The 15,401-nt window shown below is 41.9% G+C and overlaps 1 protein-coding gene across 4 annotated transcripts in view; it reads right to left on the bottom strand.

The window, feature by feature from the left end:
• CCSER1 (coiled-coil serine rich protein 1) overlaps positions 1–13,932 on the bottom strand; it is a 603,756-nt gene extending 589,824 nt beyond the window's left edge. For all 4 annotated transcript variants that reach the window (XM_058803928.1, XM_058803929.1, XM_058803930.1 and 1 more), the window contains exon 1: positions 13,722–13,932. The gene's annotated coding sequence lies outside the window, so the exon portion shown is untranslated. The remainder of the gene's footprint in view (positions 1–13,721) is intronic.
• Between the last annotated feature and the right edge of the window lie 1,469 nt (positions 13,933–15,401).

The following is a 15,401-nucleotide window of genomic DNA, read 5'->3' on the forward strand; positions in this document are numbered from 1 at the left end:
TTTTCATAACACAACTGATCTAGAGAACGTATACGTTGTGGAGGCAAAAAACTTTAAAACTTGATCATTATTTCATCATGTTCTCTAAGAGCACTCTTTCCTCCCATCAAGCTGTGTGAATAACTCCAATTAAGCCCAGCTTTTCCTATGAAAGCCACAACTTTATTAGAATGCATTTCCATCATAAAATTAAAATCCTTTAGGTCTCCATGCCTAACTTTGCCCAAGTAGTGACATCAACAATTTAATATCTTCAACTAATACTTCATTTCATTATAGCCTAAGGGGTGGAAATAACAGCATACCTGAAACCCATCATGAACCAACAAGATTAGAAAGAAGAATCTAAAGATGCAGGAATTGCTCAAATGGTGCTTTAAATACATTTTAAATATTTAAAATATTTTGCTAAATTATTCATTGAATGTTTGAAAATACAGGGATTGGCTCTCAAATTTGGTGTCTGTATATTCTTTTCTTCATCTCCATCACTTGCCTGGTCTGTGCTTTCTAGGGAAGAGTCCTGAAACCCCATTAGCAGCCTGAATTACTTTTGGATTTAGGGAGAGCTTAACCCAGCTTTTCAGTAATGACAGTATTTTCTCAAAAGCCATGGTGGTTGTTGCTAGCTTTAATAACATGGTGTTTGTTACACTCAGGACATGAACAAAATGTGATTTAGATGAATGAAGTACTTCAGCATGAACAACATTGCTGTAAATAGTGCATCCCCTCAGCTCTCCCCAAGACATCAGTCTGCTCCTCCACACGGTCATGAGCAATCCAATTCCTTTCAACTACACTAACTCAGGCACACCATACAGTAGGCTAGGAGCTGCAGGAAAGCTATTTTCCTGCTACAAGTCCATGCTATCCCCCTCCTTCTGTGGTTTCAAACCCAGGCAGATCTCCCCAAGAGACAGAAACAGTCAAATGTCAAATGAGGACAAAGGAGGAGCCTGATCCAGAGCACACCCAAAGGATACAGACATTTACGTGGCAGGGATCTTGAGATGCACTCAGCTAACAAGGGGATGCAGTGTGAAACCATTCCACAAGAACTAAAATCCCTAGGATTTAAGAAAAAAATCACATCATTCCTCTTGCTAGAACAAACCTACAAGATCTCTTCCTTGTGATAACACCCCTGCAAGCTATTGTGAAGAGGTGCACAAAAAAAAGAAGATCGCAAATCCAAAGCTGCTAGCTTAAACAACTGAAGCACAGGCTATCAGGATCTCCATTGTCCTGGCAAAACAGAAGACCCACATGCTGCTCCATTTGAACAGAGTCCAAAAGAGAGACAGAAGGTAAAGACAGCCTAAGAGGCTGCTAGCCTCACACAGGGAGGCTGTCTGGCCTCTCACAATACATCCTTACGGTGAACAGGGGGTAAGCACCAAGACAGATGGCAGAAACTTTTAAAACCTGCCAGTGGCCTTTTTTCTTTTGTAATCAGATGTAGCTGTAGAGATTAGCACAACATAGCAAGCAGTTTGAGGATTACACTGAAATTCATCTCTGCATGTATCTACTCCTAGGCAAATAAACAAATACAAAATATATTCTGTTTCATCTCCAGCTAAGTTACAATTTCAGTTTCCATCAAACATGACCTTTTCAGCAAATGCCACTCCATTAGCAATCTCTGAGGGCATCACAGGGACAAAGTGAGGGATGCAAACACTCTACAGCAGCGTTGAGGAATACACCTGGTGCAGGTAGCTCGGCTTGCAAGCTGCAGGTTGAGCTCTGGGTGGAAACCTGGACAAGAGGCCATGAACTGCCAACCCTTGGGATAACAAAGAGCTTGAAGATGGGTGACACCAGCCAGCTGGATGGAGACTGAGAGGGTGGCAGGAGCTGAAGATTCAGAAAGCAAAAATACCTCCTGAAACAATCCTACCTGGACATATCCTAGTGACTAGTGTTTCCCTTAATACCAGGAACATATGCAGAATATTACTTTGTTCACTTATATAGACTTCACTAAGAGCTTTCTATGAGAGAGGATTATAGGACAGGGAATAAAGAGAAGCACATTTTGTTCATAATAGCTTCTGACTTGGGAATCCAGAAGACATCGACACAGCATATTCTGGTTAATTTACTTTGATATGTGAAGATTAACTCCAGGGAAATAAAAATAATACATTCAAGGATTCTTTCTACCACCCCTGTAATTGTTTCTATTGTCGCAGCTTCGTTAAATCCCTCTGGTAAACCCGTAAGTATTACAAGCTGCTGTATTCAAGATAATAAAGTAGCCCATGAAATAACTTTCCTCAATAACCATCATTCATAATACATAAATTACATAAGGTCTTTTTAACACACACATACAGTAACCAGAGCTGAACTGAAGTACAAGCAGCACTGACTGAAGCACAACTAACAGGAGCAAAGGACAAACTATCACAGTGCCAAAGGAAGAATTCCAGCTTAAAAAAGGATGGGTCACCCTTGAGTCACTTTGCTGTACCCTGCAGACCAGTTTATCTCAGCAGAAATTGTCACTCCCATAAACAGGTGCATTTTTTGCACACAAGCTCAGCAAATGTTTTTTACTGGAATGCAGCAACACCTGCCTGACAGAGCAAACGAAACTCATTTTATATCCAAACACAACTTGAATAATCACAGTACTGCCCTGCCCAAACTGTTTTCCAAAATAAACACATGAGGAGGGGTTTGATGTTGTTACTGTGCCAAATACACAATACCATTATTTCTTGGAGTCACTCTCTTCAACATTTTTTTCTGCATGTTCTTCACCACAATTTGTGCTCAGGTACGGTTCAGAAAAGTAATATGCTCTCCAAATCTTAGCATAAAGACTGAAGTACTAAAACATAACATTCCATTAAGTTTGTCTTCACACAAAGACTCCCTTGCTTTATTTCTAAGCTCATTTTCTACTAGAGCAACAAACCACTCAAAACGCTTCAGTAGGAATGCACTCTATTTGAATACAAATATTTGGATTCTGCATTCACGACTAATTGCTAAGTGTTTTGCTACTGCACAGAAAAGCAGATGCCTCTGAAGTTTTCTCCTACTTCCCTATGTGTAACAAACCTTCTCAAACCTGAGGTGCCAAAGAGAAGCCGAATGGCAACAGAGCACACATCAATTATTGGTTTCCCACCTTCAGCTGAGCATCTGTAACTGGGATCTTGCCCTCAGTTTTTACACTATGGCCAGCCAGCTCAATACACACTTCACTAAGTAGGCACAGTTTCTGTCTGTTCTTTCAAGCACTCAGGTTACTTCAAAGCAAAGCCAATTCAATTGTGCCTTCTTCACAGCAGGGTTTGTTTGGGCTTTCTATTCTTTTCTGACACCGCAGAACAAAAAGAAGTCTGGCCTTCTTTGCTTCTGCAATAGACATGCTGAGTGTCAATGTGAACAGACCAATTAAACAAACACAATACCTGATATCTTTCCAGTCAAAAGGTGAATTAAATAAAAGGTCCATGGCTGCAATATGCTTGCTTGAGGACCTCAGGTAAGTAATTAAAAAAAAAAGAGAAGCAAATCTTCAGGTGTTGCAAATGGATACAACAGAAGGGCTTAAACAAATCAATTCTCATCAAGCAGGCGTCAGTCCAACACCCTGAATAAGTGCTCCACCCCCCACTTTCAAAAAAGGCCATATAAAATAACCCAGGGGAAGGGAGGAAGACCATTAGGAAAAAAAAAAAAAAACACACCAAAAAAAAAAAACAAAAAAAAACCAAAAAAAAAAAAAAAAAACAAGCCTCAAACAAACAATAACTTAAGAAGGGCACTCAGGTTTTTTTTTTCCCTCATGTGCCATTATGAATGCCAGATCTAACAAGGCCTATTTACCTACAGATTTGCATGCTGTGGTTGGTTCATTTCAATGTCTAAGAAGCTGCAAGCAGGCGGGACACATCCAAGACTCCTCTCCTAGGTGGACTCTTTGATGCTGATCATAAAATGCAGCCGTGCTCTCAGCCAGAGAATTTACATGAGTGTCTCTCCTCCAATTTCTTAAAACTCAGTCAAACTTCAATTAATTTTTAAGACTTTCAATCTTTTGTCAAACATCCCTGAAAGCAACCAAGAAGTTCAAACATTTCTGCTGCACCTTGTGCAGTAGGATCCCTGGACAGCAGGATAAACAAGTATTGTTTCCATAGAAAATCAGGATAGGTTGTTCTCTCTGTAATGTGCTTTCATTTTTTTTTGTCCAAGCAGCATAAGTTACGAAAGGTTTGCAAGCTTCATTTTTAACTACTAGGACAGAAAACCAGTTTCAAGAGGAACAGAGGAGAATGAACAACATACCAAAGAAAGGATGCTAGAGGCACTGTAGATCAAAAGCTATTGCATTTTCTGCCTACTCCATCCTTCTTTCACTGCCATCAGCAGCTACTGCTCAGCCTAATAAATACAAACAGGAGCTACAAGCAATACCTGAATCCATCTCCATTGAAGGAAGCTGTAACAGTAGCTGAGGATCTAGACCCACATGTGTACATCTGACAACAGTTTTAAACTCCTTTCTTATTTATTACCAAAAAAAAACTTCTGTAGATTTCATATAGTTACTGTTTTGATTATCTAAATTAGAAAGAAATAGTGGTTTCTAAAAACCTACTAATAAAGAAAGTAGGCAACAAATGGAGTTTAAACTCCCTCTTTTTTTTTTGTTCCCCAGGATGGGGGGGGGGGGGGGGGGGTAAAAGGGGGTAACCATCTTCACTACCTTCCAAGCCTTCCTTAAGTCCTTCACTTGAAACAGTTGTTTCATTTCTCACAGTTCCTCACCTACAGCTCTCATGCCTCTCTCAAGCTGTTCTGTGTCATGTCAAGCCTTGTTTTATTTTAGCTATACAAATTCTTTATGACAAGGATTTAGTCTATATTTAGAAAATGCTGCAGAAGATATAGTGCTGTGTAAGTGTTTTACCGTTTCTCTGGTGTTCAACTTCAGCATTTTGGAAGTCACAAGCACTGTCCCATACCAACTGTAAGAATCATTACTGTGATTAGAGAATTGCTTCTTTTATACACACATTTTTCCCCCCGCTAACTATTTTCAAAGCATACAGAACCACAATGAAAGATTTATAATGCAAGACATCAATAAAATTCAAATGAAAGCATGAGAAAATAGACAAAAAACCTAAAATTCTCACACCCTTTTCCAACAGTAACTTCTTGCTCACCTTGTACAATAGACCGTATCATCCTAAGGCCCTCTCAAATAAAGGCTACAAATTATCTGTGTACTGCAATACAGCTTTGAGAAGCACCTTGCCCACAACAAAATAAACTACTTAAAACCAGGATAAGTAGCTTTTTTTTTTTGCTTTTGTTATTTTCTGCCTACCCCTGCCCCTTACTTGCATATCTGAGAGTGGATTTCTGTTTCAATTTTACTGTTTCTAAAGCAATAAATGAAAGAAATCATATTTTTTCTGAACCATTCACTATTCCATATTAAAAACAGCATAGCTTTCAACTGAAACCACCACTGCTGACCTCCTTTCACTGACATTTGTATTTTATATATACACACAAACACACACATGTATGCAGTATTTACCTCAGAAAATTTATCCCCACAGTGTCTTGGGAATATTATGTTAATAATGATTTGAATTAATTTTTTAGCTAACATATCCTGTGAGTTGCTTACTAGAATATTGACATCCTAGTCTTCTTCACCTGCTAACAGCCTGAAATTGAAACTATTACAGGTAAAAATGAAATGTGTCTCTTGCCAAAGAGGATTCAGATGCATAAGTTATTAGGCCTTTAGCTAAGCCACATAAGGTGGTTATTTGCATGTTCTTAGCTCATGGCAAGTACTAAATGAAAAGAGCTAACTAGCAAAACAAACTATTAAAAACAGACACAAGTGCTGCAGAAGCTGCAGGCCTGACAGTGTAAAACAGCCTCGTAGCTTCTGGTTCTGATTTCTGCCTGTTAAAAGTTTAATCTGTAGCAAAACCTATCATTAACAGGCAATTGTACATTGCTCCCTTATTAAGGGCCATGAGCAAGTACTAAAGACTGGTGTGAAATTTGCTGAGATGCTGCCACAGACAGACACCAAAGCCATAATTGACCAAGCTCAGGACTTTGGGATTAGGATTTAAAAACAAAGATTACCTTGCAGCTCATGTGACTAATCCCTAAATTTCTTCTAACACCCGTTTTGTGGTTGAGTAGAGTAAAGGCAGAGAGCTGGGAGAACAGAACTGCTGATTTTCCCTTCGTTCCCCACCACCTCTCCTCTGAGACTTTTTCTTCCCTATCTCAGCAAATGTCCCAGACTTTGCTAGCTATAAAATAAAGATTAGCAGATAAAAAGAAGCCATTTGTGGTGTTAGCTCTTATCACCTGACAAACTAATTTCTTCATATTTCTATTATTTCCTACTCATCTAGTCCAGATGCATGTTTTTCACAACACTCCAGTCAATATTATTTTGAAACAGTTTTCCTAAATCTCATATTCTTCGTTCTACTTACACATCATTGATCTATCTCTGAAAATTTTAAATTTAGGCAATCATCTTAACTGCCCTGGTCTTTTTAATGTCTGCTCCAGTTGAACTTCATAAAAACTCTAAATGCCTTGTGTTGTCCCCTTGCATAATCACCATTAGTATAGAACAGGTACCTGCAGGTACAAAGCAGTTTATTTTCAGACATTGAACTTATTCACATCTATTGTATTTCCAGTCTTAAACATTCTAAAACTCCTATTCTTTTGGACTTACTTGTTTTAAGAAACATTCTTATAACCTAATTTTTAGAAGTACTAAATTTTCTGATGTAACAAAAACCAACAAAACAGTACAAGCTCAGGAACTTTTAAAAATCAGTCCTTGAAGAAAATAAATGTTGTACAAAGCAAACAGGCATACACTAAAGTATTATTTAAGGGTATATTCAAGGCCTCATTAAAACCAGCAGCAGTTTTGCCATTGGGCTATGGGGCCAACATTTCTCTCTGAGCTCACAGCCACTACAGTGAAAAAACAGGTTCAAAACCATAACAAATTCAGATGCTTGAATGTCCTACTCACAGTGTAACCTCTGTAGTAACTAGCTACAAAACACTACATATTCACATCATTCAAAATTTAAATTTATGTACAACAAAACCATTTTATTTTGCTATTCACAGAGATGGCAGAGCCTGCTATCGGCTTCCTTATACCTTCCTTGTACCACTTTTAACAGGGAAACAGCAAAACCAGAAGAGAACAGGAGATCCCTACATGGCTCTCCCAGCCCAGGATCCCTGACAGTTCAGTAACCCCTTACAGAAGAAATCAACTGGAATGCTTTCAAAGGCTGTCTCTGGAAGACATGCAGGTGTGCCTTCACATGCTGGCTGGGTTTTTTCCCAAATAGCCAAGTAGTCACGCAACAAGGAAAGGGTATGGAACATAAAAAGCCTATGAGGAGAGGCTGAGGGTTCTACAGGCTGGAGAAAATGAGTCTCAAGGAAGGCCTTATCACTCTCCACAACTACCTTGTTGTGAAATAAGGCTTGTGGCTCAGGCACCCCAAAGCTATGGGTCAGCCTCTTCTCCCAGGGAACTGTCAGCAGGAAAAAGGGAGACAGCCTGAAGCTGGCACCAGGGAAGTTCAGATTGGATATTAAGAAAAACTTCCTCAATGGAAGAGTGGTAAAGCATTGGAACAGTCTACCCAGGAAAGTGGTGGAGTCCCAGCCCCTGGAAGTATTAAAAAACAAAACATGGCACTTGATGATATGGTTTAGTGGGCACATTGGTATTTGATAAAAGGTTGGACTCGACCTTGGAGGTCATTTCCAACCTTAACGATCCTATGATTCTATTACACCACAATGTTTGTGCTTCTAGATGCAAATTGCACATAATGTATATTGCATGATATCAACGTGGACGTGCCATCCCCTGCAGATGTTGGGTGGCCCAACTTAAAACATACTCAGTTTAAGGATCAAGAAATATTAAAAGCTTAATATGTCACTTCAAGCACAATTGATACCTTACACTCACAGCTGAAGGCATGATCTGCACTCAAGGTATTTGAGAGGTCTCAATGAATGTGAAATAATGTACATCATCTTGCAGTGTCCCTTTAATGGAAATAAATATGGAGAAAGCCACATCATTTTCCCTATTGCCACTTTCTCCCACTCACCTCCCTTCAGCAAAATCAAGAGAAAAAAACATGAATATATTATTGCAGAAATTGCTTTCCAAGGCAGTTTATTAATATTTCTGAACACTTCAAATGAAATTAGCTTCTTAGCATTTTTATCCCTCCAATATATACACTGCATTCTTATTTAAAGATTCTGTGTTAACAATGAAATAAATATTCTTGCACAGAATAAATATGTGTGGTGACAACTAATAAAAGAAATGAAAGGCAATCTATTTTTGGCAGGACTGCTACTCTATTTCCATTGCCTCTGTGCCACAACATGTTGAGTTGGTCATCAAGAATTTAGCCAGCATATTTTAAAGTCATAAAACCTGACAAAACAGTTACCAAGGCTCCTATTCAAATCAGCAGCAATTCTGCCACTGGCCAAAACTTGCTCAAGAATAGATGCTAAAACTTGGCTCTTCTCCTGTCTTCCTCACCAGTCATTTGGTAAAAAAAAATTAAGAAAAACACTGTAAATTAATAAATAAATGAGGCAGTATAGTTCTGAAAAATAGCCCTACAAATTGGCACTGCACTAAACCAAATCTAGAAGACACTCTAGAATTTTCAGTTAGTACCTAGCACACAGAACAAAACACAAAGCACAAACTGCTGGTGCATTTGTATATTGACAGAGTAGGGTATTGACTGCCACTGCCACCTGAGCACAGCATACCTCTCTGACCATATTTTGGAGGTACTGGGTGACTCCATCTTTCTCTCAGTGTGAGATTTGGCTGGCATGGCACACAGTGACAGTTTAACATCACTGGGAGGTGACATCTGAACAGATGTCGCTGCTTCTTAGGTAAATTATAATGTTTGGACTATGCCACAAGCAACACACTGATGAGAAACCAGTTGAATACTACTATTCCCACCCAAATTTAAATCCAACAGTACTATACAAAATGAGTACATCACTTTGAGCTGTTATTTTCTTATTAAAATGTTTAAAGAGATCACATAAACATGGCACATCAAAATAGGATCAGTAAAGGAGCCCAAAAACAAGCATGAAATAAGCAAAAAAATGTCCCAGTTGGATATGCACTAGAAGCAAACAATATACTTTCAGAAGCAATGATTTGCACTACCAAAATTTATAAAGCAGTGTTTTTACAAGCTTCCTACGAGTCTGTCACAACTGGTTCTACACAGCGGAAAACAGCTGTGATCCTCAGAAGCATTACTGACTGAGCCAGATCTCAAATTCCTGATATGTTAGAGCACTATAAAAAATTAAGTGGTATTTCCTTAAATAATGTAAAAGCATCATTACATTCTACGAGTGCAGAACTGCTTTCTCTCAAACTTAACAACAAAAAAAATCCAGGAAAAGCTCTTTTGCCTAGACTGACAAAAAAAAACACCTGATAGTAATTAGTCTTTATTGAGAAAATGCTGCATAACTTTACACACAATCCTGTAATTGGATCTGTAAAAAGTTTCCACATCTATGCCAGCTTATCAAACAAACTACATAAATACAATTAATCCATTAAGACTGTGGGACTTGGGATGCATATTCCAGTTCAACCGTCTTTATCACAAATCAGCTGTCTGACTTCCACACATCAGTGCTTCAATGTCTCAAGTATGAGGAAAAGAACTACGTGTCCAAACCTCAACACTCACGTGGGCCTTCATAGCAATAATCAGGGCAAAGACATAGCCCCAAGTATAGGCAACATACAATGTTTGGATACAAAACCATCATCATAGATCTGGAAATCCCTCTTAACAGCATGGTTTTACTTTTTGTGCAGTTACAAAATATATGCAACAAGTGCAACAGTGCACTTTTAATAAAAGTCTTGCTTCTGCCACATACAGGACCTTAGTACTTTTACTTATTGCCTGCCTGTAGCTTCTTTTCCCTTGCGATAAACCAACTATCCCCTGTCAAATAGTCAAATTTCAGGTAAAGGCAGACTTCATAGAAAGCATTATGACTATTGCTATTATTATTACTATTATTATCATTTCACTGGCATACAACCGACAAATGATACTACAGCCTTCAAACATGGAGTGAGTTTGTGTTATCTAACCAACATAGCCCACTATGTAGTGCAGCGAGAACAAATCAAGAAGCAGCAAGTAAAAGTAATCACATATTTAACTACCAAATATAGGGGTTTTATATAGATGCCTGTAAAATATACAGCTGCATCTTCCATACTCCTAAAGTTACAGGCCCTTGCTAAAGCACAGGAATACACATGAAATCTTACCAGTACAAATGGCAATGTACATTTTAGGTACTTTCAAGTTCTGTTATTTTACATGCCATCTCACACAGCCAGTACACTCCATAGCTAAAGTCTAATACAAAAGCATATTTACTTTATCAAAGTAACCCAGTTTACTGTCACTGCAGAAAACTGCCAAATAAAGGCAATATTGAGAGAAAAACCTGAAGAAACTGCAGTCACTTTTCAGGAAACAAGCCCCTATTTGCCATTATTTATGTGTGTATTTCCTTTTGTTTCCCTCCCTCCCTCCCGATGATGAGCCCCTCCAACTGCAGCAAAACTGTCCTCAAGGGGAAGACCTGAGGCACTGAAACTTAAAACAGAGTAACTTCTTAGAAGATAGGAAATGTAGCTCAGCTCCTCACCACAACAAGCTGGTAGCTATTTCATTTGACTAAGTATTCATATGGCTTCTTTTCCATTGATATGTTCACTTGCACATGAATGTTATTTCATGTCGTGCTTCAGTAGTGTCAATCAACCTCAGAAAAACCACAGTGCAACATTCACTTCTTCCCTTGCCTCAGGGGAAGATAAATAGGTAAAAGGAGGCCTCCTTTTACTAGGAGGCCTCCAAAATTACAGTGTAAACAATCCAATTAAACACTATTAAAGCATCATGGTTCTAGAATACGCAGATAAATTTATGGTTTTTAAAAACTATAATTGAGTTTAATGTAACAAAACACTTTTCTCAATAACTTACTTGTATCTGTGTAATTCCCAACATCATACAAAATATACAGTGGCCATTATTCTTTCTAGTACTCCAAATGGGCTAATCCAACAAAGCCATGGTATCTTCCATGAACTTTCATGCAAGAGTGGGAATTTTTCCCAATGGAGCAACTTCTCTACATCTCCCTTTCAGTTTATGAAACACTCAAGCAAAAAAAAAAAAAGTTCCAAAACACTGCCAAATATTTCTTCAATGTCAACTTCAAAGGCTCATGTGACATTAGGTTTGAATGAAAAAGGAGAATTCCAACCACACACAGCTAACAAGAGATCGTGCTCTCACGATCACAACACATGCACAGACCTGAGGATACAAGATGCTTTTTCAGAATCTTCTGTGACTAACAGACTTAAAAATCAAACATTAACTCGTGTAAGTCAGACATGGTACATGCCCTGTGTGCTGCTCCAGCTCATCCTCCTGGTCCAGCTGTATCGGTTGCCCTACTCAGGCCTGCACTGAGCTCTCCAGAAGGCAGGCTTCACTGAAACCACCAGCTACTCCACAAAGTCCTGCCCAGGATTACAGCCAGGGTTACAAGACTTCACCCTGCAGGCTGACTTTCCCACTGAACTAAATTCCCTCACCAAGCCATAGCAAAAAGCTGCTGCACTTAGTTTCCTTCCAAGCCAAACTGGGGAAGTTAACCAAACTACAGGGACCACTGCACTCCAGACTCAAGGAGGGAAAGGAACCTCAGTTGGCAGAAAACACCCCTTGCTTCTGTCTCACTTTCAGCAGACCCTGGACAGTTGTGTATTATTACCTTCTCCTCAGACAGGGCTGCCTATTTTTGGGACATTGGTCTCTGGGATGCAAGAGATTAATAATGTCTCAGTTGTCATCATGAAGTCTCTAAGAGGACTTTCCAAGACTAGTTCTTCCTCTGGGTTATTCCAGGGCTGAGTCAGACCTTCCCATTTACATTTCCAAGAAAACATTCTTGAAGTATTTTTTACTGTTTCTGTAATAATTCCCTTTCTTACAGCAGCCTCAAAAATCACAGCTAAAGGAAGCTACTCCAGAGATGATCACTAATGCGAAAAAAATCCCAAAATGTACGACTACTGCTTCCAGCTAAATAAATACAACTGTTTCCACCCTTTATACCAATTGCATTTGTAGTACAGGAACACATACAATGAAAAGTTGTAAAGAGGACAAGAACCCTCCTGAATGATTAGGCACAAAGCCTTTGCTATCTGAGCTTTTTCAGTTCATTAATATTTCACTTTTATATATTCCTCAGCTGCTTTTACAACATGTTCCTTTCTCTCCTTCTTAAGTATGAGCAAGGAGAATTGTTTGAAGTACCTAGCAGACCTTGCCTCACATCCCCACCTCCTTGCCCCCTGAGACTTGAACACTTCAAGTGCAATATATACTAGATAGAAAAACACATCTGGCATAGAGAGGGATAAGAGAAGACTCTCAGTCTCCTTTCTAGTTATGTTCAACTATAAAGGTGTGCAATAAGAAAATAAAGTACACTGCAGTTTGTCTATGCCAAGACACTTACTGCTGTCAATCCCAAAGGAGAAGCAGAGACATGAAGCTGGGAGGGAGGGGGGATCCCTTCTCTGTGGAAGAGCAAAATAATCCCGTTCCTTTGCAAGACAACTTGCAGCAACATCCCTTCCTTGCCAAAAGTCCATCTCTTTAACTAGGAGGAGCAAAACAAAAACTGTCTAGAGGAAATAAAGGATTTCCATGAACCTCTTCCATAATAAGCACTGCCATCACCATCTGCTCCACTTTTTAAGCTTGCCATGCGATTTTGGAAAGCACATGCAGCATCCTCCAGCTCCTGCCTCCAAATCCCTGGCAAAGGTCACACATGACCGCCAGCGGCCGGGCCCTACCCACTCCCAGCGGTTCTGAAACCACTTCTTGTCGTTTTCCCTGGTTAATTCCAGATTGCTTAACACACACACACGGAGGGAGGGGGGGGAGGGGGGAAACGGAAAGAAGAAACACCAAAAAATAAACAAAACAAGGATGGGATTTCTTCCCCATCACCTGCAGCAGCGAGGCCGGAGCGAGGGCCAGCGGGGCACCGGCTGCCCGCGCCGTGTCCCCGCAGGCCGGGCCCGACGAGCCCCGCGCTGCCCCCAGGCCACCCCGGCGGCACCGCCGCTGCTCCGGGCCGGGCCAGCCCCGGGGGACACCTGCGGCCGCCCCGCCACAAAGCCGCCGGTGCCGCTGTCCCCGCGCCGCCCTCGCAAATCCCCGGCGCTCCCGGAGCGCGGCTGCCGGGGATCAGCGCGGAGCTGCGGCACCGGCAGCCCCGATCCTCCGCCGCCCCCACCGCCGCGGGTCGGCCAGGGCGCCCGGCGGCCGCCGCCCCGCGGGCGGGGAAGGCGAGGCCAAGGCAGGGGGGCCGCCCGCGCCCCGGGGCGACACCCGCCGGATCACCTCGGCACCTGCCGAGCGGGGCCACCCGGCCCCGCCGCCCAGGGGCACCCGCACGCCCGGGACCCCGCGGCCTGGCCCGATTCTGGCCGGCGACACCACCCGGTAGGGACGCGTTACCTGGCCGGGCTCCTCCAGCGCCCGACGCGCTGGCCGCTCGCCGGCGGGGGCTGGGACCCTCCTGGCAGCGCGGCGCGGCACCGCCTCCGCCCCGCTGGGTCGCTGCTCCGCCGCGTCCCCCGGCGCGGGGAGAATAATCCGTGCGGAGCGGCGGTGCCCCGGTCTGTCAGTCCGTCCGCCCGCCCGTCATGTTGCGGCCGGTGTGTGTGTGCGTTCGTGTGTGTGTGTGTGCGCGGCGGGCGGGGAGGAGGGAGGGCGGCAGAGAGGAGGGAGGGATGCGGGGGCGGGCCGGGGCGGCGCTTCGCCCGTGTGCCGGTGCGGGGAGCGGGCTCCGCGGAGCGCGGCTGCTTCGGTGTCTGTGTGTGTGCAAGGGATGATACAGAGCGTGCACGCTGTACGGCTGTGTGTGCCCTTCCCCTGTCTGTCCGTGTCCGTGTGTCCCCGGGCGGAGCAGCTCCCCGGCCTCCTCAGGCGAGAGGAGAAAGTCCGAGTTTCCCCCAGGAGGAGCTCAGCTCCCTCCGGTGTGTTTACACTCACCATCTGCTCAGGGATTTATAAGTATTTTTCCCTTTCCCGAAGGGCGGCGGAGCCCTCTGATTTCACTTCCTCGTCCTCTTTTCCAGAGATGTGTTTTCTAATTATTTCCCGGTTGTTCCATGGCCATCCCGGTGCATTCCTGGTCCTAGGGAGGGAATAAGGAAACGACGATGAACAGACAGCTCCACACCAAGGACAGGTCTCGGCTGCACCGGTCTAGGAGCAGAAATGATTTCCCTGGAATATTGGGTGAGGGCAGAGGTCAAATAGATGTAATGAATTAAACGCCATGTAAGTTCCTTAATCAATTCAGAAGGATAAGGTAAAGCAGAGAAATAGCCGTCTTTTCTGTGACTAATACTTAAGGACTATGACTGCGTTTTCATACCCTGGTTTTTTTGCCAATTTATACAGCATCTCTCCTGTATCATCCACCAAAATGAGCTACCTTGCCTCATTACAAACAATTGAGTAAAATGAGTGAAGACTCAAAAGTGACAGGCTGCAGATACATGCACTATCCTCTCTTACCAAAAAATAAAACACATGGAACTCCTTGCATTGAAGGAACACATAGACTTTGCAGACTTCAGTCTGAACAGGAATAAAGTCTGTTCATTCTGTAACATCTGTGCTTATGCTGCAACTACAACCCAAAGAAATTTCAACTATTAGGCTACAGAAAAATGAAGATCCAGAATGGAGTCAAAGAGTTTTGAAGAATTTTGAGTAAAACAGATTTTGACAAAAACAGAGGTACAATTTAACAGCAACAATTATGTTCCACTGAAATTCTGAGTAAGAATTCTGTCAGAGTGCAGAGGTCAGTGTCATACTTGGCATGAAAGTAACAAGAAACTGAATGCTTATGTCTTTACAAAACTAAACAAGTCTTACAAAACTAAACTAGTGAGTTCACCATACCTAATTATATTTAAATATATCTCTCAATCTGTTTAACATGTTCACAGGATCATTCAGTGAAATGTGATAACCAAATCTCAAGGTGTTTCTTTTTCTTCTTGGGCCAGATAATAAACTTAAACCAGATAAAATATTTTACAGGCATATGCAGCACATAGCAGCAGTACAAAAAAATGCTACATGGAGAGAAACATTTTTAGTAACCTGTCATCTGCATTT

The sequence above is a fragment of the Ammospiza caudacuta genome, chromosome 4 (assembly GCF_027887145.1).
Source record: "Ammospiza caudacuta isolate bAmmCau1 chromosome 4, bAmmCau1.pri, whole genome shotgun sequence".
Lineage (NCBI taxonomy): Eukaryota > Metazoa > Chordata > Aves > Passeriformes > Passerellidae > Ammospiza > Ammospiza caudacuta.